Raw genomic sequence first — 7,442 nt, forward strand, 5'->3', positions numbered from 1 at the left:
GCCATAAGCTGGCCCAGGTGTTTCTTGGTGTGCGACTAGTCCCCTGTGCCTCTGTTTACCTTGTAACTAAAAGCATTGTGAGATACCTAATTCCTTTCTGACCTGGCAGCTAAAAGCAGTGTGAGATAACTCAGTTATTTACGACCTCTTAAGATCCTTTTGAACCTTGCATGTCCTTGCGCTTATCCTTGAATATAGTGCTCTTATTATACAAATGTTTAGAAAGCGTGACTCGCTAAGTAACATTTGCATAGATTAGAGGTTAGGCATGTTTTTTAAAGCAAGTTCTCTGATGTTTGTTTTGTAACCATTCCCTTGTAAGAAGAGTGTAAAAACCAAGCTCTGAACATATTTTAGTCCATCAGACTGTTGTCCTCCCAATCCCATGCTTTGTATATGGCTCTATCTTTTTTTCTTTCACCCGCACGCCTCATTTCAGACGCAGCTTGATGGGGGATAAGCTGGACTAATCACCCGCACTTTTGGCACCCAACATGGGAGCTTTGGAAACTGAGGACCCCGTGACAGACAGGCCGTGAAAGTTTACAGTGAAAATTAAGGGCAAGTGGTGAAACGTTGGGAGTAACAAATAATGGGACACACTTCTAGTAAATGTATGTATGTAAATATGCTTCAAAATATGTTAAGAGCGAGAGGAGCAAAAGGAACCTACTAAAGATTAGAAGAGTTTTTAGATTTTGTGGTTAATGTATGTCACCTCCTGCTGCTGACTTGAAACGTTCAGGGAAGCACGTGCAGGGCCCTGATCTGCTTCAGCTTAGACCACATTATGGTGTAATACTGAGAGCCTCGTGCATTGGAGCAAACATTGTGGGAAACAGTGAGGGAAGATGGACCCCTCGGGTTGGAGGGCACTCAGAATGGGACTGATGCCGCAGTCCAGCTGCAGCAATGTCCACGGATGCCTCAAGGTGGGTCACAGCGTCGGCGAGTGAGAGACAGAAACCACACTCTCAAAGGTTGCGGGTGACACTTCCAATTTTATTCATGCAAAGCTTCAAATTATAGATGCTTTTCCTTTGCTTAAATCTTACGGCTTGAGGTCATACATCAGGAAATTCTCAAGACCATGACAAGTTACATAATCACATTTCTTTACTCTCCATCAGATGCACATCAGGATTCTTGGTTAAAAATTAGCACATCTTGAAAGGAAAACTGTCCCAAACAAAAGTGTGAAAAACACAAACCTTCTAACCATAAGTGAGCACACTTTATCACACTAGGGCATATTGTTCGAACTATGAAATCAATAAAGCATTCATGCATTTCATTACCAAACACCAAAATGACTTGACAGACTTTGGCTGTCCTTTCTGTTCCTTCTTAAATTGTTCCTCTGGGCTTTCATTTATTGTTTTCTTTTCCACTAAGTTCCCATAAATCAAACTCCCAATGGTCTTTCTGAACCAAGACACGAGTTGCCTCAAAATAGGTAGCTTTGCATCAGTGGACGTCAAGTTGCCTCACAATAGGTAGCATTCCTTCAGTGGACTCCAACCACCACGGGGGCTTCAGCTCCTTGCAATGAAGATCAGGGCGTCTTGCAAGCAAGTGTAGGGCCCGTGGGCAACTGACATCTCGTGAGCAATTCCAATCATTTCTCACTTGGGGAGGGTCCTTGGGAACTTTTGTCAGCCTGGGTGTCCTGCTGACTAGCTGGACTTGTCCTCTCATTCCGCTGTTGCGTCTCAGTTTGTAGTATCAGCACGTCCATCCGAACATAGGTTTTGGCTGTGTTTTGGTAAACCACCTCAGCCAGTGTGTCCCTGGGTCAGGCCCTGCCGGTGCATGATGCAACTATCCTTTTCGGGCACGTATGTGCGCGCAAGCACACACCCAGCGCCACACACAGGCACGCACACCCACACGGTCACGTTGTGCGCTTCGGAAAGGCGCAGTCCCCCGGGTTTTTAAATATTACTTCGAAACATAAACAGTTTTAATTTAAAAATAAAAGGGATACATTTTTTAATAAAAGGGATATCTTTGAGAAATGAAACCAGAAACCAGAACTATGCAGAAGGAGGAGGAGGTGAATGCTCTATGGCGCTCGCCAGACAGTTGCAAACACGTGCCTCATCCCTATTGGCTGTGCTCATTCCTGTCGCCAATCACATCTTGTATATCGAATCAGGTGCTCGAAGGGAAAGCTATGTAAGAGCGGCGGCTGGCACTCTCCTCCGAAGAGCTCAAGTTCCGCTGGCCTGTCGGAGCCCACAGCCCTCTCTTCTCCCCCAGAACTGCTCCTCCATCCGCAGCATGGCGTCGAAAGGCCCTCCTGCCCGTTCTCAGCGTACCCAAGACCGAAGAAAGAGGACTGTCTGGACCGCTTCTCAATCTGACATCTTAGAAGCCTCATTTGCTCGAGACCCATATCCAGGCTTCACGGCCAGAGAAGAACTTGCCAGAGCCTTCGACGTGGCCGAGGACAGAATCTTCCTGTGGTTCAAAAATCGCAGAAGTCGACAGCTCAGGAGGAGCCGACTGAGCTCCGTGCCGCCTCGCACCACTTCTGCAGCCAAAGCGCCGAAGGCAGACAGACGCAAGAGGACTGTCATCAGCAAAGATCAAAGAGCCCACCTGGTGCAAGCATTCCAGAAGCAGCCATTCCCTGGCGTGAAAGACAGGCAAGAGCTGGCACGCCACACAGGCCTTCCGGAAGCGCGGATTGACACGTGGTTCCAGAACAGAAGGGCCCGACACCCACCGCACACCAGGGTGCGGCTGGATCACCGCGGGCTCCAGCGATGCAGCTCCAGCCCGGTCTTCCCATGTCCGCTTCTGCAGCCACTGGAGCAAAGCACACCCCTAGATGCCCAGAGACCGCCCTCCCTGGGCTTCGGGGGCGGCGGCCGAGGTGATGGAGACAGCAATCCGTTAGCTTGCGTCATGGGAGGCCAAGCCTCTGTGGGCCCGGTGCCCCATCAGGGGCAAATGCCACAGGAGTTCACCCAGGCGGCAAGGCCTCCGGAGACAAGGACACACTACTTGGACCTTTCCAGCTGCGGAAACCAAGGTCCCAAACAACACGACATTCTTTCGGACGCCGCGCAGTGGAAAGACACTTCGTTGTGGGAGCATCCAAACCTGTTCTGGCAGAGCCCGGCTCCTGCACACACACCAGCCCCAGTGGGATGGGGGCCTGGCCTGGCCCTGAGCGTGAGTGCCCAGCGGCAGCTGACTGGGGAGACACACCTGCACAACCAGCAGGCCACACTGCTGCAGGAAAACTCTCCACTGCTTGCCCAAGCCTCTCCACAAGGCACCAGCTTCTTGGACCAACTCCTCGACGACCTGGAAATTCAGCAGAATGCCCAGCCATTGGTGAATCAGCAGGAAGCAGGCCTGCAATGGGAGCCACCACTGCAATTCCCCATCAGCGAGGAGCTCTATCAGGAGTACCTAAGAGACTTGTAAAACGCCCCGAAGGCCCGGAAGACTCACTAAAACCCTCTGAAAAGCACCAATCATACCTTATACGCTTAAAAAAAATTAAAGAAAACACGAAACGTATTTAAAACCACCTTTAATGCCCCACAACCAGGAAAATAATAAACACACTGAAATCAGTAAGAAACAACAGCAACACAATGATACCCTAAAAAAGGCACCTGAAGGAGTAGATATCTATGTATATTTATATATTATATAAGTGATTCTATGTAAACGATTAATGTATAATACGTTTATAATTTATACATCATAGATCATTTATACATAGAGTACATACAAAATCTGAAACCCCCCCAAAACCATTCATAAACCGTGGAATACATTTGCAAAGACCCAAAGGGACCAAAGAAGCCCTTTAGGACCCCTTGGAGATCATTTGTAATTTCCTCCCCCCAAGAGAGTAAAACCCTACATAGACTTGGTCAGGTGTCCACTGAGCTTCTTCATGTCCCCGGCCCCACCAATTGAGGTCATCGAGCTGCGAGCTGATTAACAGGCTAAAGGCCATCCCTTCACTCTCAAGAGCCTCAAGTTCAGAGAACATCATGTATCTCTTGCTGCACACGTGTGACAGGAAAGCCCACCCCTAGAGTCCAGATGACAACCTAAGCTTGGTCTCTGAGCTGGCTTGACCTTAGTTGTCTTTGAATTCTTGTACAGGGCTTAATCTATGTGCCTGATTGAAAGGGTGTGGAGCCTACTTAGGGTGGGGCAGGAAATTGGTCTGAATGCTTTTGATAGCTGACCACACTCAGGCATGTAGCCATCAAGCAGTTGCCCTGGGAGTTCATGTAGTAGCGTAGCAACCTTGTGCTGTGAAGTGCCTTAAGCCTGGCTTTTTTATGGTGCGTGGTGGTGGTGTGGTGTTGTTTGTTGGGACACGGTGGGGAGCGACATTGACTTCGTAGACTGTGACTGGGATACACCTCCAAACCAGGAAAGTGAAATTTCCCTCCAGGTGAGCCCCAGCCTTCCAGACTACTTAACGGATGAACACTGACAGTTGGATCACACACACGGTCTTGAAGGTTGTGCTTCACACACTCTGGTGACTGTGAAAACCCCAGATCTATGCTTGAGTCTCCGTGTGAATGAATGGATTCCATTTGAACTTCCATTCTGAGCAATGTGTGGACGGTGGAAAACCAACATGCAGTTTTCAGTGGATTTGGCTCTGACGACTCGATAAGGGGGTAGATTGGCAAAGGTCTAATGCTTTGTCTAGATAGATGGCAGTCTCTCTCTCTCTCTCTCTCTCTCACACACACACACACACACACACACACACACACACATACATACACACACACAGAGGAGTCATGCATTATCTCTAGACTGCTTGGGACAGACAGAGTTTTCTGGAGCTACCTTGGAAGCTCTTCTGTGCATGGATCCCATCTCTCTTGGTGTTCCACTCACATTGGTCAGACCGGTGCCCGCTTCTCTGATCTCATCCGCAACTGTCATCTCTTGAATGGAAACCTGCCTCCTCCAGTCAGGATCAGTTTGGTGGCAATTCTCTGACTTTGCTGTCTCTCTGCCGATCCATTGATTTCCATTTGACTGGCCTAGCTAGTGAGTGAGAATTCTCCAACATGCAGGCAGACAGACACCTCCTTCGGAAGAGTTGTACGTGGTTGGTTTCACAGACAGTCCAAAGAGCCACACCGCAATCAATCAAGTGAGATTTTAGTGAAAGCCATTGGGTGAATGGGTGAACTGGAAGAGTCAGTGGGTCATAAGAGCACAGCAGAACACGCTCAGCTTATTAGGCATCAAACGGCTAGCAGGAAATGATCATAAATCCTTGACACAAGCAGTTTCTCAACGTGGGAACATACTGGGGAAATTCCCACTGTGTGTAGTCCTCAGAATGAAGTGTTTCAAGCCAATGTTTATTTCAAAACAGGTTGGGGTGTGTGTAGGGGGTGGTGGTTGTGCACGCAGCAGGGGTTGTGGTGCACATTTATCTGGTTTAAAACATCATTTGTGCTAAAGTGAGGCTTTTTTGATGCCATGGGCCAAAAGTTTCCAGCGGAAACTTTGCCAAATGACAGTAAAAGGCAAGGAAGAGCCCTGGAGACTGATCTAGTTCAGGCCAGTGGTGATTTGATTTGAAATAATGTAATCCTCAAATGTTACCCTCATCAATGTCTGTGTGTGTGTGTGTGTGTGTGTGTGTGTTTTGGATGTCCCACCCAATTCTGCTTCCGTACAGCAACAGTGCACGAAGAGAAAACTGCTGGACCAGGGAGCAGTTAAGTAATCCTGAGTGTGGATCCGGATTACTTCTTCTGACAGTTAACATTTACCCTGATGCGTCCTCGAGTTACCGCCAGGGAGCTTAACAACATAACACAATCACAAACAAAATGGATGTGGGTTTCAATAAAGAAAAGGGAATGAAAAACAAATGCTGATAAACTTCAGCAAGGTGGCAGGGCAGGCAAGGTCCCAGGAAGTCACGCCTCACACAAAAGTCCCTTGAGCCCAGGGAAGTGAACAGAAAAATGACAGGAGACTTGGAAGATGCCTACGGATAAGAGCATGTACACGTCCAAAGGAAAGCCATCTCTTTTTTAAATCCTTTTATTGGAGGCTCACACAACTCTTATCAAATTCCATCCACGCATCTATTCTTCCATCCATCCATCCATCCATCCATCAACTCATCCATCCATTGTATCAAGCACATATGTATATGTGTTGCCATTATCATTCTCAAAACATTTGCTTTCTGCTTGAGCCCTATCAATCAGATCCTCACTTTCCCCCTTCCTCCCAGCCCCCCCTACCTCATGAACCCTTGATATTTAAAACTTATTAGTATTTTGTTATAACTTACACTGTCCAATGTCTCCTTTCACACTCTTTTTCTTCTCCATCTCCCCAGAAAGGAGATTATATGTAGATATTTTTAAATTGGTTCCCGTTTTCCACCTCACCCTTCCTCTACCCTTCTGGTATCCTCACTGGTCCTGAAGGAATTATCTCTCTTGGATTCCAGGAAATCCATCTGAAAGGAGATTCCCTGAGAATGGTGATTTCTTCTGTCTGTAAAAATAGACACACATCTGACTCTTGAGTTCTTTTAAAACTGTATTTAGGGAATAGGGAGTTAGCAGATCGGCTCTTCCGTCTCAAAAGTTTGTCAAAGAAACACAGAAGAGAACGTTTTGATTGCAGAATGTTCTGCTGTGTCTAGTCAAGTATTGCCACGATTGGAAAATAATCATCATAATCACCATCACCTTCATCATCAATCACAGTTAAAGGGAAGAAAAAATGTTCTCGAATTTAAGGATGACAATAGCATGGCGGTATTGATGGTATGACATGTGGCTAAAATGCAAATTTAAACGGTTTTTAAAAAGTACAAACAAGCAAAACACCTGATCTTTTTCCCCATCCCCAACAAACAAACAAACCCAAAAATGTGTGTAAGAATTTGAGTGTTTGTGCGGGACGCAAGAGATGGCTTGTGGGGGGTCGGTGTTAGGCAGGACACGGAGAACTCATGTGGTATAATCCACAGTGGCATGGCTGGGTGGTGTGCCTGTCCTCAATGGAAATTGATATCACTCCTCAAGCGAGAGCTATCACTCACACACACACACACACACACACACGCACACACAAAGACGGTGTGCCTGGGTTATCTGCTGACTGTTTGGGTCAGTCAGATTTTTGGTGCCACATTGTAAGCTCTTTGGCATATGTGCCCCAACTCTCTATGTGTTCCAATCACGGTGATCTGACCCCTGCCTGCTACTCTGGTCCCACTGAAAACTGTGATTGTTGGAGGGGAAACCATCACAGCCAATCATGATCAGGTTCCTGGAAATTCTGTCCCTTTGTTCTCAACTCCACCAATTAATTGATTCCCATTTGAGTGGCCTAGCTAGTGACTGAGAATCTTCAACAGACAGGCCGAAACACAGGCAGAGAGGCAGATGGACAGATGG

This window comes from Tenrec ecaudatus, chromosome 15 (assembly GCF_050624435.1).
Source record: "Tenrec ecaudatus isolate mTenEca1 chromosome 15, mTenEca1.hap1, whole genome shotgun sequence".
NCBI classification, from domain to species: domain Eukaryota; kingdom Metazoa; phylum Chordata; class Mammalia; order Afrosoricida; family Tenrecidae; genus Tenrec; species Tenrec ecaudatus.